The sequence below is a fragment of the Vipera berus genome (assembly GCF_964194415.1).
Source record: "Vipera berus genome assembly, chromosome: 12".
NCBI lineage: Eukaryota > Metazoa > Chordata > Lepidosauria > Squamata > Viperidae > Vipera > Vipera berus.
Genome location: NC_138215.1, coordinates 15,241,844 through 15,260,789, shown reverse-complemented (window position 1 = coordinate 15,260,789; position 18,946 = coordinate 15,241,844). Strand labels below are relative to the sequence as shown.

Sequence of the window (18,946 nt, the reverse complement as noted above, 5' to 3'; positions counted from 1 at the left end):
CCAGTCATAAGCCCCTTTTTTCGGTGCCATTGTAATTTCGAATGATTGTAAGTCAAGGACTGCCTGCATATAATTCTGTCCGAGTGTCCCAATAGCATTTTAGTAGATCAAAATGCCACCTGCATAGTACTGAGGGATGTGTTTTGTTTGTTTGTTTGTGTGGATTCCAAAAGCACGGATCAGAATCTTCAGACGCTTCCTGCAATTTGGTTGCTGAAGCTGCGATCCTGCCATCTGTAGTTCTTGCCCTTCCTTTTGTTGCGCTTGCGGTTTTATCCCCTTGCGCCCTTTCTCGGGTTCTTTGATAGCTTTATCTCTTTTATAATGTGTCTTGAATTTATCTGCTGCCAGCCTTGCTGAGCCGTCTAAAAGTATGACACAGAAAGCGTGGCCAATGTAGAACCTATAAATATAACAGAAGTGAGACTTGACTAATGGGAGATGTTATGCCCAACTTTAGAGTACAAGAGAGTTGGGTGGAGACATTTGTGAAAGACTTTCTTGGCTGGATTGTTTTTAAGGATGAAAGTTTTTTTTTTAAATCCCATTTATATCCCGCCCTTCTCCGAAGACTCAGGGCGGCTTACAATCTAAGAAGCACAAATCAATGTGCTTAGCAATAGCCTTCATTCTATGTATATGCCTGCTTATTAGGGCTTTCACCCCCCCACAAGCGGCATTATTACAAAGTCAGCTTAATTGCCCCCAACAATCTGGGTCCTCATTTTACCTACCTCGGAAGGATGGAAGGCTGAGTCAACCTTGAGCCTGGTGGGATGCGAACCTGCACTAATTTCAGGCAGCTGGTGTTACTTATGGAGGCATTAGCGCACTGCTCCACCAAGGCTCCACCAAGTGTCTGCAGACACCTAGCAGAAGAACCTTACAGCATCTTTTTTTTTCATTTATTGCAATGGATTTAACGTGGCGTGGGCTTCTTTGAAAATTCAGTGTCCCCTGCCCTCACCACCACTTGCTTTCTGTGTCAATGTCACACTTTCTCTCCATTGTCCATTTAAACCAGCAGCCCAGGAAACAGCCCCGTGTGGGAAGAGCCCAATAATCAGAAATAATTCTGGCCATTCCATTTTCATTGCTTGGTTTGATTGTTTGGTATGAAATTTATCTAGTTCATCTGATAATATTCAAATATTGGACTGTAGTGTTTTCTGGTGAGACCAGTCTATCAGGGCCACCTGGTCTACCCCAAATATGGGATGGAGCATACTGCTTCCGCTAATACATCTGCCTGACGTGCAAGTGGCCTGGCTTCGAATGTCAGAGGGGCATGGCTAGTTGATGAGAGCTAAGTAGCTCGAAATAGCTATACTAGTCTCCCTTTAATTCTTTGTCAGTAAATTTAAATTTCTTGGACTGTAGCATGCAGTTGTGTCCCCCATTTGGGTGATCCAAAAATCCAGCGTGGCGGGCTGTGTTGTTACAATTGAAGCTCTCCATGTTTTCAAGTATATTATGTATGAAACAATAGGGAGAGATTTGATTGTGCCATTGTGGGGCATTTTTTTAAACCCTACTTTTTTTTCCTGACCATATTTTGTGGACACACCTGTTTCCACCTCTGGGGCCATGTCCACACTGCCACTCTCCCAGACTTCTGCCCTCTTCTTTTTTTTATCTTTTATCATTCTTTCCCCTTTCCCCCCTGGCATTGCCTCTTCTTCCCAAATTGGCATATAGGTTGTCCTTGACTTATGACCACAGTTGAAACTAGGATTTCTGTCACTAAACAAAGCGGTTAGGTGAGGTGCCCCTGATTTTGCAACCTTTCTTGCAACCTTTCTTCTTAAGCCAATCACTTATGAAGGGAACCCCGCAGTCATTACGCAAATCTGGCTTCCCCTCTTGACTTTGCTTGACCGAATTCACCTGGGGGGATTGTAAATGGCGATCCTGGGATGTTGCAGCCATGGCAAATGCTGCAGCCATTGCCAAGTGCCCAAATTTTGTTCACGTGACCATGAAGATGCTGCAGCGGTCATAAGTGTGAGAACTGGTGGTAAGTCCTTGCCATAGTAACTTTGAAGAGTCATGGAATAGAATAGAATAGAATAGAATAGAATAGAATAGAATAGAATAGAATAGAATAGAATAGAATAGAATAGAATAGAATAGAATAGAATAGAATAGAATAGAATAGAATAGAATAGAATAGAATAGATTGTAGAGTAGAATAGAATAGAATAGAATAGAATAGAATAGAATAGAATAGAATAGAATAGAATAGAATAGAATAGAATAGAATAGAATAGAATAGAATAGAATAGAATAGAATAGAATAGAATAGAATAGAACAGAACAGAATAGAATAGAATAGAATAGAATAGAATCATAGGGCTGGAAGGGACCTCAGAGGTCTTCTAGCCCAACCCCCTGCCCAAGGCAGGAGAGAATAGAATAGAATAGAATAGAATAGAATAGAATAGAATAGAATAGAATAGAATAGAATAGAATAGAATAGAATAGAATAGACCTTGGAGGTCTTGTAGTCCAGCCCCCTGCTCAAGTAAGAGAACCTATACCACAGGTCTGCAACCCGCGGCTCCGGAGCGTCTCCTGCGGCTCCCAGTCTTCTGCTACGTGTAGTCCAAAAAAAAAAAGTGGGACTAAAAAAGTTCAACCAATCAATTCAAATATGCAGGGTAGGTGCATATCTCGCCTTGGCTCCACTCTTCAGTCAAACCCTGTTCTGCGCATGCGCACATGTACGCGCATGCGCACACAATTTTGCGGCTCCGTTTTTCCTTTTGTGAGGGAACCGGTTCTGAGTGGCTCTTTCACTGTTTCAGGTTGCTGACCCCTGACCTATACCATTTCAGATAAGTGACTGTCTAGCCTCTTCTTAAAAATCTCCAGTGGTGGAGCACCCACGATTTCTGGTGGCAAGCTGTTCCATTGGTTAATTGTCCTCACTGTTAGGACGTTTCTCCTTAATTCCAGGTTGCTTCTCTCTTTGGTCAGTTTCACACCATTGTTTCTCGTCCTTCCCTCTGGTGCTTTGAAAAATAGGTTGACTCCCTCTTCTTTGTGGCAGCCCCTCAAATATTGGAATCCTGCTATCATGTCACCCCTGTTTCTTCTTTTCTCTAGACTAGCCAAACCCAAGTCCCACAGCTGTTCTTCATATGTTTTAGTCTCCAGGCTTTTGATCATCTTAGTTGCTCTTCTCTGAATTTTTTCCAAAGTCTCAACATCTTTTTTGCAGTGTGGTGACCAAACGAATGGCTGTAAGTCAAGAACTACCAGCATCCTTATCCTTCTCTCCCCTTCCCTTATTTTTCATCTGGTTCTAAATCCAAACTGCATCGTGTGTTTTTTTTCATTTAGAGCACAGTTGCTGTCGTCCTCTCCAGTTAGGGTGGCTGCCTGGAGGAAAAAAAATGAGAATATTCTTGCATGTCTAAAGAGAGCCAATCTTCTAACGTCAGAAAAGAGATCTGCTGAATGTCAGCTACACAGAAGGCTGCAGTGATGAAGCCTTCAGCTTGTCACCACCCAAAAACCTCAGAGTGAAATATCCCAAGGGCTGCTCGCCAAAACTGCCCAATTCCCATGGCTGGGAAACACTCTTGGCAGCTGCTGAAGAAAAAGTCCCATGGGCCAATTTTTTAAGTTCCCCCCCACACACACACCATTCCATAAATGCACCAGCTATTTGCTCTCCAAGCAGCCCCCCCATTGAAAGAAAAGGATAGATAGATAGATAGATAGATAGATAGATAGATAGATAGATAGATAGATGATAGATAGATAGATAGATAGATAGATAGATAGATAGATAGATAATAGATAGATAGATAGATAGATAGATAGATAGATAGATAGATAGATAGATAGATAGATAGATAGCTTTTTTGTCATAGAACGCACCAGAACAGAGTTCTGGCACCTTTTTTTCAATGGATTTTGACAATTTGATGTTTGGTCCACGTGGACCTGAATCGCCCTGTCAAGTGTAGCAGGTTGGCGGCAAAATTATTAAAATGGGCTGCTTGCGTGTTAAGTCCGATACATGCGTACTTTGTCCGCGCTGGTTGTGATGGTGCTGCTCGGCTTGTGGCACTGTTTGGCTTGTGATTGGTTGTGTGGTTGCACGCTAAATGCTTACTGCGGGCGGTGACCATTATGTTTCGTTACACACAACTGATTAACAAGATGTGAGTTCCAGCACCTTTTTTCTTACAAAGAAAGCACTGGATAGATAGATAGATAGATAGATAGATAGATAGATAGATAGATAGATAGATAGATAGATAGATAGATAGATAGATAGATAGACAGACAGACAGACAGACAGACAGACAGACAGACAGACAGACAGACAGACAGACAGACAGACCTTTATTGTCATTTTTTACTGTGAGCACAATGGCACACGTTAAAAATGAAATTTAGTTGCTTGCTCTCAAAATGTATACATACATAATACACATTTAAACATACTATGTACAACATATGTATAGACCTACACCCTTACATATAAGTAACATATAAATATTAATCATTATCCATCTTGAATAGATAATGGAAGGATGAAGCTTTAGTGTTCACAATGTTAATAAAGGAGATTTTTGTGCCGGAGGGATCAGGACTGAGTCTTGGGGAAAGCTCAGCCAAATCACTTAGAAAGGTGGATTGCAAATTTTCATTTACATCATGAAGAAGTAGCATAACAATCTTGGGGAAGGCTAAAAGATCTCCAGTATTTCTGGTGATTCCTCCATAAAGCAGCCTGGCTGCAATATTCAATATTTTGAAATGAAATAAGGGGAGTTTCCTCCCAGCTTATAGTAATATACTTCAGAGAAACGGATTTCCCTTTCTCCATTTTTCCAAGCGGTACTGAGTTTCTTGAACACCATTCTAAGTTTCAACCATGTGTGCTTCTGCAGAAAAAAAATGTGTTTGAATTCATTTTTCCTTTATTTCAATTGTTGCTGATTCGGTCGCACAGTCAGCCAGATGTCCAGACTGGATTTGGCATTTTTGTCTACCTATTGAGTTCTTTCTAAGGAACTGAGATGATTACTCCTCCTCCTCCTCCTCCTCCTCTGTTCCTTTTCTTTCTTTCTTCTTTCTTCCTCCTCCTTCTCTTCTCCTCCTCCTTCCTTCTCCCTTCTCCCTTCTTTTTCATTTCTCCTTTCCTTCTTCCTCCTCTTCTTCTTTTCCTCTTCCTCCCCTCCCCCTCCCCCTCTTCCTCCATTGTTTCATTTCAGGATCCCTGAGTCTATCAGGAAAAGCATTTGGGACGCTCTGCCAAAGGCAAGGCTTTTCTTTTAGAGAAGGAATGAAAACGGTGAGAGAGAGAGAGAGAGAGAGAGAGAGAGAGAGAGAGAGAGAGAGAGAGAGAGAGAGAGAGAGAGAGAGAGAGAGAGAGAGAGAGAGAGAAACAGAATGAAAGAGAGAGAGAGAGAGAGAGAGAGAGAGATATTGAGAGAGAGAGAGAGAGAGAGAGAGAGCGAGAGAGAGAGAGAGAGAGAGAGAGAGAGCAGGCTGGTTGTGTGCCTCTCTCTGCTATCCGATTGAAGTCTTGCTCGACTTATCTGGCTTCTGTTGGCAACTTCAATTGGGGCCGAGGAGGGAGAGAAAGGAGCTGTCCGGGGCCAGAGGCGGACAATGGAAGGACAGGGGAAATAAATGAAAGGGGGAAGGAAGGAAGGAAGGAAGGAAGGAAGGAAGGAAGGAAGGAAGGAAGGAAGGAAGGAAGGAAGGAAGGAAGGAAGGAAGGAAGGAAGGATGGATGGATGGATGGATGGATTGGCCCTCCAACTTGGGGAACTTTCCTGGGCCGTGCGGGGCTCCCGGGCCGTCGCCAGCCATTGTTTCTCCCCGGAAGTCTGCCAAAAGGCTCGGCTAATCCAAGCGAGGGGAGGGAAGCCGGAGCTGTCCTCCGGTGCCGCCCCCCCCCCTTTTCCCAATTCGGTCCACTGTCTTGCCAGGGAACGGAGCGGCTCGGAGCTGGAGCGGGAGTGGGAAAGCGGGAGTGGGAAAGCAGCCCAGAGGCCGCCGAAAGCCGCCTCCAGCGGGGACGAGCAACCCAAACCTCTGGCTTGCTCGTCCGGGGGGGAAAGGAGGCGCCCTGCGGCCCGCAGGAGCCCCCAGAGGGTCGGCAAGAGAAGCGGCCCGGGCTTCTTCGGATGGGCCGCTTTGCCGGGGTCTTGGGTGGGGATTCGGCCTCCTGGGGTGGGGGTGGGGGGATAAAAGCGGAGCTGGGCGCGGAGGGGGGAAGGGCCCAGAGCTCGGCGCCTCTGCCCGGACTCCGCATCGCCTGCCCTGGCTTTGCCTTCCACCCGCCGCCCTCCGTCCCTAAAGTAAGCCGAGGGGCGCGCCAGGCAAGGCAGGAAGCGGGGCGCCGGGCCGCCGGGATCGGGCTAGTTGCTGGCGACGACCCGGCGAGAGGAGGAGGAGGATTGTGGGGTCTTTGGTGCTCTTGAAGCTGGGTGGTTTTCTTGCTGACGTCTCATGACCCAACTAGGTACCATCATCAGTGTTGGAAGGGGGGTAGGGTTTGGAGGAGGAGGAGGAGGAGGAGGAGAGGAGGAGGAGGAGGAGGAGAAGAGGAGGAGGAGGAAGAATAACTGCCTTGGCACTCGGACTGGCAAGCGCCTCTCCTCCTCCCCCCGCGCCCCCCCTCCGCGTTGAAAAGTTGCAAGGGAGGGAGGGAGGCAGGCTCCCGCTCCGCCCCACTTTGCCCCCTTCCCTCCCTCCCTCCCTCCTTCTTCCCTTCGGGCTGGCGAGGGGGGCAGCCCGACTTCTGTTGCCGCGCTTCTGTTTGCCTTGGCAAATGGGAACGGAGGCTGGGTCGGGGCGCTCCGGGCTGCCGGAGCCGGGAAATGAAGAAGCCGAGCGGAGGGAAAGGAGCGGCGGGCAGGAGAGGAGGAAACAACCCGCTTTGGATTCGAAGCCGGTAGGTTTACACGTCAGAAGCGGCGGCGGGGGTGGTGGTGGTGGATAGCAAGAAGATCGTGCCGGGGGGGGGGTGTCAGAGAGACCGGGAAATGGGGGGGTGGGGGGATTTCAAGAGGCCGCAGGAGGAGGAGGAGGAGGAGGAGGAGGAGGAGGAGAGGCCGGGAGGGGGGGGGTCTTGCTGGAGAGCTGTGTTGTGGTCCGGGGACGAGTCGGGGGGCTTTGCGGGAATTGGAGGGGGGAGGTGAAAGTGGGAGCCCGGTGCGGCGCAGAGGAGGAAGAGGAGGAAGCGGGCCAACGGGCCGCGGAGGCGGGGAGCGGAGGAAGAGAAGCCAGGGGAAGGGAGCGGGGCTTCGGAGCTGGTAGCAGCCGCCGCAGAGGGACGGGGTGAGCCGGGCGCTTGACTGGAGATTTGGCCCCTCCGGGGGTCTTCAAGGGACTGGTCGGCCTGGCCGCGCCGTGGGAACGAACCGAGAGGGTGAGCCTCTTCCCCCCCACGAGCCTCGCTCCGGCTCGGGCAGCTTCGCCGCTACAACTTCGGCTCCGGCGCTTTGCTCGAGCGAGCAACCTGCGGGGATGGCGTGAGGGTTGTTGACGTGCAGAATCGGGACTCCGGATAGCAGAGAGCCCGAGTTGGCGGGATTCTCCGCGTGCGATCCCCAGGAAGACCCCCCCGTCCCCTAACTCGGTTCCTCCGGGGTCCTTTCCTTGGGCGGGGGTGGTGTTGTATTAGACCCCTGTCATTTCCTCCTCCTCCTCCTCCCTCCCCCACCCTCCCTTATTCGTTTCTGGAAAATCTGCATGGATTAACCAGCAGGTGTGTTTGATGTCTTTGGGGTCACGTTTCCGACCTATGGGCTAACATTGAATGTTATTGCTTGGCATTTGGGAGGGTAGGGCGGGGTGGGTGGGTGAGGAAACGGGTTAGGATTTAAGTGAGTAGCTCTTTGGTTGGGCTGATGATCTCTGGGTGTCCCTTCCTGCAAACCGACCCATTCATTTACAGAAGACAGCTTCTCTCTCTCTCTCTCTCTCTCTCTCTCTCTCTCTCTCTCTCTCTCTCTCTCTCTCTCTCTCTCTCTCTCTCTCTCTCTCTCTCTCTCTCTCCCCTTCGGGGGTCCCTGGGGTCTCCCCTCCCTCTTGGCAGCTGGAACGTTTCATAGGGCTCAACCAAAACAGAAGTGACATCCTTCCCACCCACTCCCCCCCTCCAAGGAAGAGGGGGAGCCAACCCAGCGGACAGAGCTGTTGCCCATAGGTCACTAGGGAAGGGAGGCCTAATTATCCACAGGTCCCAGAGATGGAGAGAGGCTGGCTCCCTACCTCAAAGCGTGGGGCATGAAAAGGGGTGTGAGCGGGCCATAAGTCCCTCCCTCCCCAACGGGATGACACTTGATCCTCATTTGCATAGGTGGGTCTCCTGTCCCACTTCACCCACCCTGCCAAGCGCTAAGTAAACTCTGAAAGATTAAATAGCTTCCCTTGCTGGATGCTGATTAAGAGGCAGCCCGGAATTGGGAGGTAGAAGGAGCTGTCCGTCAACCTTTCCATCAATTATAGATAGACGGAATCCCTTCTCTTCCCTTTACAGAATTGCTCTATAGGTCCCCCTTGGCCGCACTGAGACAGTTGGATGGGCACCCCCAATTCTTGCAGGATAAATCCTGGGAGCCCCTAGTAATTCGCCTCCTTCAGTTTCTTCCCAAACGGTTTTGAACTTCGACCTTCCGTAAAAAGCAAAACGGAGAGGATATGTGATGCAGTGCGCTTCGGAGATTCTGGGGGACTCTCGTTTTAGTAATTTGGGGGTAAGTTGCAAGGTTGGGGGTGGGTGGGCTGAGTTGGGTTCAGTTAGTCCCAGCAACAGCCTTCCCTTTAAAACTAGCGAGTCACTATTTCCCCTCCCTCCGGTTGTGTGCAATAGTAGATAACCCACTGCCTTTGCTGCTGTGTAATTTCTGTTGGACGTGCATGAAATGAAATGTCAGCCTTGTGCAGTTGTGGTGCGCTCCGACATTGTATCAGATTTATGGAGGGGTGGCGGCAGAGGCAGAACCTAATTCAGAACAAGGCATAAAGGGAGATGTATTTATTTTTATTTCTGTGTACATCAGCAGTAAAAACAACTCGCTGGCTACAATCCATGGATAAATGCTGGGCTTTGAAGATTAACATTTCTGGAGAGTAACTATTGCTGTTGCCAATTTAGCTCCCCACCAAATCTATCCTAAAAGTTGCTCAAGCTGATGTTACCATTTCCAAAGTAATCCTTGGGGCTCGTTATATAAATGTTATTTGGCACTCCTTTTTTTAAAAAAAAACAGCCAAAGCCAGGCTTTGCAAACTTTTTCAGAAGTTTTGTTAAAACCCTTTGCTGATCAAAACATAAGCCGGGCTATATTCAGAGGAGCTTATTGTTTGAGAATGTTGCTTTGAATTGCAATAATAATTCTGCAGTATTTTCATACAGCTGCATGCAGGTTATCAAAGCGACCGATGATGCTCGCTGCTTTCTTGCTGAGGTGCGGGATTGTTTCCAAACCTATAGGATGATTTTAAAAAATAGCTTAGTTTTGAAAACATGTTCGAACAAGGTCTCTCTCAGACGTTATTGTATACACACAATAATGGAAGGGTGCCCCTTCATAGCTGTTGCATTACCTCTGTTTTGAAAGAGAACTAGTGTTTTTTCGTTCTGCAGAAAATCCAGTAAATGATAACCATGTTTAATGTACTGAGTGAGAGGTGTTTTATATTCAGCTTGGCAGGCCCTGTGCAAACATTTATTCTGCCTCCAATAAATAGAAATTTACAGAGGTTGGCTATTTTTCCCCTCACCCTCTTGTCTGTCATAAACTTTAACTACATCACCGAATGCCTAACGGAAAGCAGAGCGGTAGAAATTCACTTGGAAAAATTTCAAGGCAAGAAAGCTGAAAGGGAAAGCTGGGAAATTTGTTTTAAACACCTTCATGCTTTAATTTATTATTTATTTATTTGTTTATTTAGTTTTATATACCGCCCTATTCCCGAAGGACTCAGGGCGGTTTACAGGGCAAAGTTTAAAAAACAATATAAAAGTTAAAATAGAAATAGAATTAAAATAAATTAAATTAATTTAATGGGCAACTTTGGTTGTCATCATTGCCTTCCTACCCAAGCTCATCTGTACACTTCATGTCAATGTCACATCACCTCCTCAGCATACTTTGTGTGATGGAAGTGTCTCTGCCAGACAAACAGGCAATGCTCTGGACTGTTTCCGTTTCAATAGCTACCTCCCAGAATGCATTTTCCCCTTCCTATTGAGTCATGAGAGGACCATGGACATTCAGCTTGTCAGCCATTCAAGCTTTTTAGCGTTTATTTGGCTGCTGGTTCTCCGCTGTCATTCCAAGCAGCAAGTTCTCCTGTGATTGCTGATGTCAAAGCTTAGCACACAGTTCTCCTACCACAGGGGTCTTGAAACGTGGCCCTTTTATCACTTGTGGATTTCAACTCCCAGAATTCCTCAGCCAGCTGGCTCTGGGAGTTGAAGTCCACAAGTGATCAAAGGGCCAGGTGTGAAGACCCCTGTCCTATCTATCGACTTTGAAAGCTGATGTATTTGTTAATACGTTCACGTTTTTATGTAAAAAAAAGAGGCATCATACCGTGATGAAAGGGGGCCAAAGTGTGCAGACAAAGTGGGGAGGGGGCCAATAGTCCAATATTTGGGGAGGCGGGTATGGCTTTTATTCGTAGTGCTATTACTCTGATGCTTTGCATGTACATTAAGAGCTTCTGCACTTGTCTCTAATCACACTTGGCCAAATAAAGCCTGTTCTGTTCTGTTCTGTTTATTGTTGTGAGCCACACAACAGTGCAAATCTTTTAAATCAATTTTAAATAAATTCAATCTTTGCACATATATTTTTTTTTAAAAAAAATGTCATGTTGTTGTCACAGTTCCTACAAGTCAGCCTGAGTGATCTTGATTGGAGGCTTGGTTTTGTTTGCAAGAGGATAGGCCTCAAGCCAAAATACAGCACTTAGAAATGGGTGCAAAAGTTATGCATTAAGCATTTTCAGCCAGGATATTGGAGTTAAGTACCAGAACTGACAGTGCAAAAAAAATCCATAACTGAGTTATTTCAGGTCAGTGGTTTTGTTGTGGCTACAGTATTGTTCCGGAGATGGGAGCAGCCTTCCTTTCTGATCTTCAATGTCTACTATACTCTCCGGTGTCAACATGTACATGAATGCGCAGGTGGTCCTCACCTTACAACCTTTCATTTAGTGACCGTTTTAAATTACAACAGCACTTTAAAAGGTGATTTATGACCATTTTTTAAAAAAATAAGTCTTTATTTACATTTCGTGTTAAAAACACACCATACACCAACAAAGACAAAAAAAAACATTTACAATATACAGAAAACGAAGAAATCAAAAAATTGGAAACCATTTCAAAAAAATCAAATTATATCTACTTCTAAACTGACAATTATATTCCACTCACTAAATCTCTTATAACTATCCAACTCCAAAGCTTATTCATTAACAAAAACTATATCACTTCATTTTTGACCAACCTCCAAGCCACCCTCATTTCTTTAATCTTTTATCCATCCAAATATACCATTTATTCCATGATAGAAATGCTGGTGTCTCTTCTTTACCCTTCAACTTCTTGGTCAATGTGTCTGCTTCTGCACAATCAAGTATTCTCCTAATTATAGCTTCATCCGGCGGGGTATGATTTGCCTTCCAAAATTGAGCATACCCCATCCTCGCTGCCGTTTAAGATATGTAAAACCATCTTACAACTATTTCAGCATTCCCCCATGTTAACGTGATCAGAATTTGCACGCTTGGCAACTAACATGTATTGGTGATGGTTGCAGTGCTGACCCCGGGGTCAGGTGATCCTGTTTTGCGACTCTTTGACAAGCAAAGTCAATGGGAGAAGCCAGATTCATTTTACAACCATATTACTAACTTAACAACTGCAAACAACTCTGGCAAGGATGGTCATAAAATGGGGCAAAATTCACTTAACAACTGTCTCACTTAGCAACAGATGAAACCCAGGTTGGAACTCTCACTATGGAAGCCTTTAGTTTCCAACAATAGCAACTGAGAGAGACACGGATGCTGTGAAGGGACACCCTCCCAAATCAAGGGATGTCCATCATCAGACCTTTACTGTATGAATTTATCAGATCTTGGGTGATAATAATGGGCATTGCAAAGCTCAACTGAGTTAAGGTTCATGATTAGCTATATCTTGATATTCTTCAGCTATTGTTAGAGACCCCACACGTCCACTTCACGGTCGGTTTCTGTTGCTCCCCTCTTGGAGGAGGTTTTGAAGTATTTATAGCAGAACTACTGGATTCTGTAACAGCTTTGTGCCTTATGTCATCTATCTTGTTAATTCTCAAGATTGGGGTTTTTTTCACCATGTATATGTATACATTTTAACCAGACTGTGATGTTTCTCTGTGTCATGTATGTGTGTGTATATGGGTATATGCATAATGGGTTGGGGTTTTTTGAGAACTGAATGCAACAATATTTCATTTTAATGTATGCTGATTGATGTACATTTAAAGTGACAATAAAGTATTCTACTCTACTCTACTCTACTCTACTCCACTCCACTCCACTCCACTCCACTCCATTCATTGTGTTAAGCCATAGTGCAACTTCTTTGGTTTTAGCTTTGTGTGCACTTAGTGATGACGATTTAGAAGCCAGGGTTTCTGGGTTATGACCGCTTGTGGTTTATTTATGAAACCATTCTGAAGCACCCCATCTTTTAGAACATCTATGAATCCAGTTCTTGCGTAAGCAAATCTTGTCTATTGTTGAACAGGTGATTTTTTTCCCCTCTTCTTATCCCTGTTGTTGGTTAATTGTGTTGCAAAAATCCAAAATCTATTGTATCAGGAGACAGAAATAAGGTTTTGTGTCAAATCCATGAAAGCCAAATTTCTTAACTATTTTCCTTCCCCTAGACTGCTAGATTTTTAGTTTTTAAAATGACAGGATAAGAAGTAGATACATTGCTCTATTCCTTTCAATATCCAGTAAGGAATAATTGCCAGTTGAGCATGGATTCATTGTGGAAATTCTGAGAGCTTTATGCATGGCTAGATTTTGTTTGTTTGTTTGTAAATAAAATGTATTATCACCATTATGGCTTTGATCTGCAATTGCAAAGACTCAGAAAAGAAGGAAGGCTTCTTAATTACTAGTTTTGCTCCATTAAGAAACAAAGTGATTAGATATCTGCTCATTACATATATCTGTTAATTCTAGCCTAGAATGTCAACATGACTTTTCCCAGTTGTAGAAATTAAGAAAATTCCCCAGAAGCAGTTGTGGAGTTTGTGGACAGGAGAGCATTTATTATGGTGAAGTCTTTGTTAATTTTTTTGGTCTTTAAAATCTGGCGTCCAAATTAAATCATCCCAATTGTTGATTCTGTCCAAACTGCTGAGAGGACAGTTGATCTGTTTCTTTGCTTCCCATAAGCTGCTCCAGTTGCCTAAAATCCATCTCAGCTGTTTTATGAAGTTGTTACTCTGCTTGGTGAGTAATGCCAACTTCAGGCTAAAAAGAAAATATGTTGAGATGTTTGTTCCCACGTCCCACGGAAACAAAGTGAGTGAAAAATCACATTATAAACCTTATCTGTTTTTCAGCCCATCTCTCTGTACATTGGGATAGGAATGTCTATTTCCTTAGCCTGGTCATGCCTTAACGGTCATTCCAAACAGCTGTTTACAAAGCCTGGGAGTTTGTTGTGGTTATTGCTGCTGTTGTTGTTGTTTTCAAAGATGAATTCCTTAAAGACTGGGAAGCAAAGATGCTTCCACTTCTGGAGGTCCCATTTCCCATGCGACCAAAAGGATGGAATCTGGAGGACTTTGGATGGACTTTTTACAGCAAATAAAGTTTTCACCCTTCTTTTCAAAAGTTCCAGGAAAATATGTAGAGCCACCAGATTGTTGCATATTAATCTCAACATTTGGAATGTGGGCATATGGTTGGGAGGGGGGAGGGGGAGGATTGCTTTGAAATTTAAAGGCTAGTTTTGCCTCTAACAATAGACTGTCAAGATGACTTCCCAACGTTGCAACTAACGATAATTTACCACCAAGGCAAGATGAGAACAAACATTCTGATCTGCATCACATCCGGGTATGAAGTGTATTTCCCCAACTTTTCAGCTTTGCAGTAAGCTTTTTGTTAACTAAACCAGATTAGCATTTTAACAACCCCAAAGTGAACTTCCACCATTCTTTTATCTTGGATGCTGTATGTGTTGTTAATCCATCATCTTGTCTTTGGCCACACCAAGCTATTGGCTCAATAACCCTTTGGAGAAACTATTCAGCGGTGAACAATGGAGCTGGCAGCAACCCTTTCTCCGCCCACTCCCCTTCTATGCCACTGGCAGTATTGTCTGTCTCTGATGACTGAAGTTAACATCCAGAACGGGATGTTTCTTTTGTGTTCAGTGGGTTTAGTCGCTTGCTCCAACACAGCTTAGCGGCACACCTGCGGAGGAATAGAAGCGAGGTTACCAATAGCTGCTGGGACATTGGGCACTGCCAAGCTCTCCAATGGGGGTACACTTATTGATTTGTGACACTTGTCATTGGTTTTTATTATTATTATTATTATTTTCAAGGGGAAAAATTCTCCTTCCTCAATTGGAAATTAGGCTTGGATATATTAATTTCAGCCTTCCTCCATCTGATGCTGTCCAGACGTATTGGAACACAAACCCTGTTAACTTCATCCTGGGATGACGGTGGACTTCTGGGGTCCTTGGTGCTCCCTGAGTTTGGTTGTTTTCTTGCAGATGTTTCATTACCCAGCTAGATAACATCATCAGGGCTAGAAAAGAGTGGGTTTTGCTCTCTTTTTACATACTAACTAGCCTGACTGTATCTTGCCAATACTGCTGGGAGTGTTTTATTTAGGTGCTTCCTTGATTAGGCTGTTGTTTACTGTTAGCTTGTTTGTCTTGAGTTAATAGTTCCTTGACTGAGATATTGTTTACTTCTTGATTGCTGATCTAGTATTAATGCTGCCATTAATCTCTGCACAGCTGAGTTTTGATTGCTAGCAAGGATGTGTTACTACCTAGTTGGGTAGCGAAACATCTGCAAGAAAACCACCAAGCTCCGAGAGCACCAAGCAACCCATAGTTCAACCCTCAGCTACAAAAACTCTCTTCTGTGATGGTGGAAGTCGCTCTGAAATCCATACACTAGAAGAGACCAAGTTGAAAATATTTTTTTCCCTGTATACATTTAAAATAAGGAAAATTTTGCTGAATCAAGTGAAAAGCTTGTCTAGGCCAGTTGGGTTTCCTGGAGAATGATTATGATAGCAATAGCACACAGGCTTATATACCTCTTCACGGTGCTTTACTGCCCTCTCTAAGCAGTTTACAGAGTCAACATATTCCCCCACCCCAACAATCTGGGTCCTTATTTTACCAACCTTGGAAGGATGGAAGGCTGAGTCAACCTTGAGCCCCATCAAGATCAAACTCCTGGAGCGAGGGGCCAGTTAGCCTGCAGCATTATGCTCAACTAAGAGGCTTAGGAGCGGAGCAAAACAAAGGGAATAAACTCTTACCTGGGTCACCTAGCAACTGGTATTTGAAGCCTTGCATTCTGGAGGCATCACACTGCCATCTGTTAGGATTGGTAGACCTGTCCTCCACTGATATCAGATGAGTTAACCTCTGTGTGGGATTATATTCTTCTTAATGCCTTTGTTTTTAGACTAATGCTTCTAAATTGCTACTGGAAGTGGGACTATTGGATTAAATGATTTGGAGAAACCGGATAAAGTATCAGATTGCTACAGTAGACAAAGAATGCTCTGTGTTGATAAGAGTTCCAAATATAACCCTTCTCCTCAACTGTGAGGTGGTTCCAGCAATGTTACTCAACTTTAATTTCCTCAACCACTGTAGGCCAGGTGCTTTTTGATGTCTAGGAATTCATCTCTCCAGAGGACTCAGAACTAGAGTTCAGTAAAGGGAAGACGGTTGGCAGGGAAATGTTGGGGAATAGAGTTAAACAAGGCAGGAAATGAATCTTAATCCTGATTTAATTGGCTCACAACCAAGTCATGAAGTTGTCATTGGGCTGTTAACTTGATTGGAAATTGGCAAAGAGCTAGGATAAGCCATTAGACCTCAGTTTTATAACAGTCTCTCTGTCTCTCTCTTTTATGTAAAGTTCTTATACAGGTTATAATTCATTGAAAGTCCTGTTCTCCTCTGTCTGACGCACATATTGAATGTGGCAGTGTAAGATTGTCAAATTCATGAGCAGGTAGATCCCAAGTTGTGTGGTTCATGAATCCCATGAAATAATCACATTATTTGAAGTCGCACTATTTAAGGTGATATTTCTACAGAAAATATGGCCCTTGATTTAATCATTCTTTTAGGACTGTTCACAGTTCCAACAGCACTGAAAAAAGTGACTTACAAATGACTTACAACCATCAGAGCATCCCCGTGGTTATGTGATGCAACTGCCATGGATTTACAACAGTCACAGTTTCCCAGCATCACATGATCGCCATTTGTGACCATCTCAGCCAGCTGCCAACTAAAATGATTGTGTATTATTAATGACACCAGCAGTGGGAAATTAGCAGCCCAACCAAACTGTTGACTTTCGTCCCCTGCCAAAATATTTCTAACGCATCTAAATTAAATTGCTTTGATTTAAGTATTTGTCACAGTGCAACTTACCCTAGGACTTTTTTTTCCTTTTTCCCCCTTGGTTACTAGAATAGATATTATCTCTTCTTGCAAGTGCAGAACCTGTTTTAGTTAATGGTGCTTCATAACCGAAGGTCAACTTATTATTCTTTAGAGGGGGGAAAAACGCAATCCAGATCCATCACTATTTGGATTAAAGTCAAAGCAACAAGACCAGACCAAGCACTAAGATACCAACCAGTCTGCAAGGATGAATTGTTCAGAGTCATACAATCTGGGCAGTCATTTTTACAAAATGAATAACTAAATACATGAAGCAGACTTTGGAGTGGGCAGTTAAATGTAAGTCCCTCCATTCAAGTCTTCTTTCCTGAAGCCAATCCCAAGACACTGCCCTGATCATTTTTAGTATCTGTTAGTATGTAAATTAGAACAACCCCTTCATGGATTACTGCCTTGTCGTGGCGAAGGGGCTTGCGTAATTCAATGAAGCTATGAGCTATGCCGTGCAGGGCCACCCAAGACGGACAGGTCATAGCAGAGAGTTCTGACAAAACGTGATCCACTGGAGAAGGAAATGGCAACCCACTCCAGTATCTTTGCCATGAAAACCCTATGGACAGTACCAAAAGGCAAAACGATATGACGCTGGAAGATGAGCCCCTCAGGTCGGAAGGCGTCCAATATGCTACTGGGGAAGAGCAGAGGGCTAGTACTAGTAGCGCCAGAAAGAATGAAGCGACTGGGCCAAAGCCGAAAGGACGCTCAGCTGTGGATGTGTCTGGTGGTGAAAGGAAAGTCCAATGCTGTAAAGATTTTTTCTCCATAGGAACCTGGAATGTAAGATCCATGAATCAAGGAAAGCTGGACGTGGTCAAACAAGAGATGACAAGACTGAACATTGACATCTTAGGTATCAGCGAACTAAAATGGACAGGAATGGGTGAATTTAATTCAGATGACCATCAGGTATACTACTGTGGGCAAGAATCCTTCAGAAGAAATGGAGTAGCCTTCATAGTCAATAAAAGAGTAGGAAAAGCAATACTGGGATACAATCCTCAAAATGACAGAATGATCTCAGTTCGAATCCAAGGCAAACCATTCAATATCACAGTAGTCCAAGTCTATGCCCCAACCACCAGTGCTGAAGAGGATGAAATTGACCAGTTCTATGAAGCACTACAGCACCTTATAGAACTAACACCAAAAAATGATGTTCTTATCATCATGGGGGATTGGAATGCTAAAGTAGGAAGCCAAAAGATAACTGGAATAACAGGCAAGTTTGGCCTTGGAGTGCAAAATGAAGCAGGGCACAGGCTGATAGAATTCTGTCAAGAGAATGCGATGGTCATAGCAAACACTCTTTTCCAACAACCCAAGAGACGGCTCTACACATGGACATCACCAGATGGTCAACACAGAAATCAGATTGACTATATGCTCTGCAGCCAAAGATGGAGAAGCTCTATACAGTCAGTAAAAACAAGACCAGGAGCTGACTGTGGCTCAGACCATGAGCTTCTCCTTGCAAAGTTTAGGCTTAAACTGAAGAAAGTAGGGAAAAGCACTAGGCCACTCAGGTATGAATTAAATCATATCCCTGTTGAATATACAGTAGAGGTGACAAATAGATTTAAGGAATTAGATCTGATAGACAGAGTGCCTGAAGAACTATGGACAGAGGTTCGCGACATTGTACAAGAGGTAGCAACCAAAACCGTCCCAAAGAAAAATAAATGCAAGAAAGCAAAATGGCTGTCTGAGGAAGCTTTGCAAATAGCTGAGGAAAGGAGGGAAGCGAAAGGCAAGGGAGAAAAAGAAAGATACGCCCAATTGAATGCAGAATTCCAGAGAATAGCTAGAAGAGATAAGAATGCCTTCTTAAATGAACAGTGCAAAGAAATAGAAGAAAACAATAGAATAGGGAGGACCAGAGATCTTTTCAAGAAAATTGGAGAAATGAAGGGCACGTTTAATGCAAAAATGGGCATGATAAAGGACCAAAATGGCAGGGACCTAACAGAGGCAGAAGAGATTAAGAAGAGGTGGCAAAATTACACAGAAGAACTATACAAGAATGAGCTTAACGTCCCTGATAATCACAATGAGGTGGTCACTGACCTCGAGCCAGACATCCTAGAATGTGAAGTGAAGTGGGCCTTAGAAAAACTGAGCAACAACAAAGCTAGTGGAAGTGACAGTATTCCAGCTGAGCTATTCAAAATCTTAAAAGACAATGCAGTAAAAGTGCTACACTCAATTTGCCAG

At 44.3% G+C, this 18,946-nt stretch overlaps 1 protein-coding gene across 6 annotated transcripts in view; it reads left to right on the top strand.

Annotated features, from left to right (window-relative positions):
- The first annotated feature begins 6,736 nt into the window (after positions 1-6,736).
- The window catches only part of SEMA6D (semaphorin 6D), a 61,399-nt gene continuing 49,189 nt past the window's right edge, over positions 6,737-18,946 (top strand). For all 6 annotated transcript variants that reach the window (XM_081337746.1, XM_081337744.1, XM_081337742.1 and 3 more), the window contains exon 1: positions 6,737-6,925. The gene's annotated coding sequence lies outside the window, so the exon portion shown is untranslated. The remainder of the gene's footprint in view (positions 6,926-18,946) is intronic.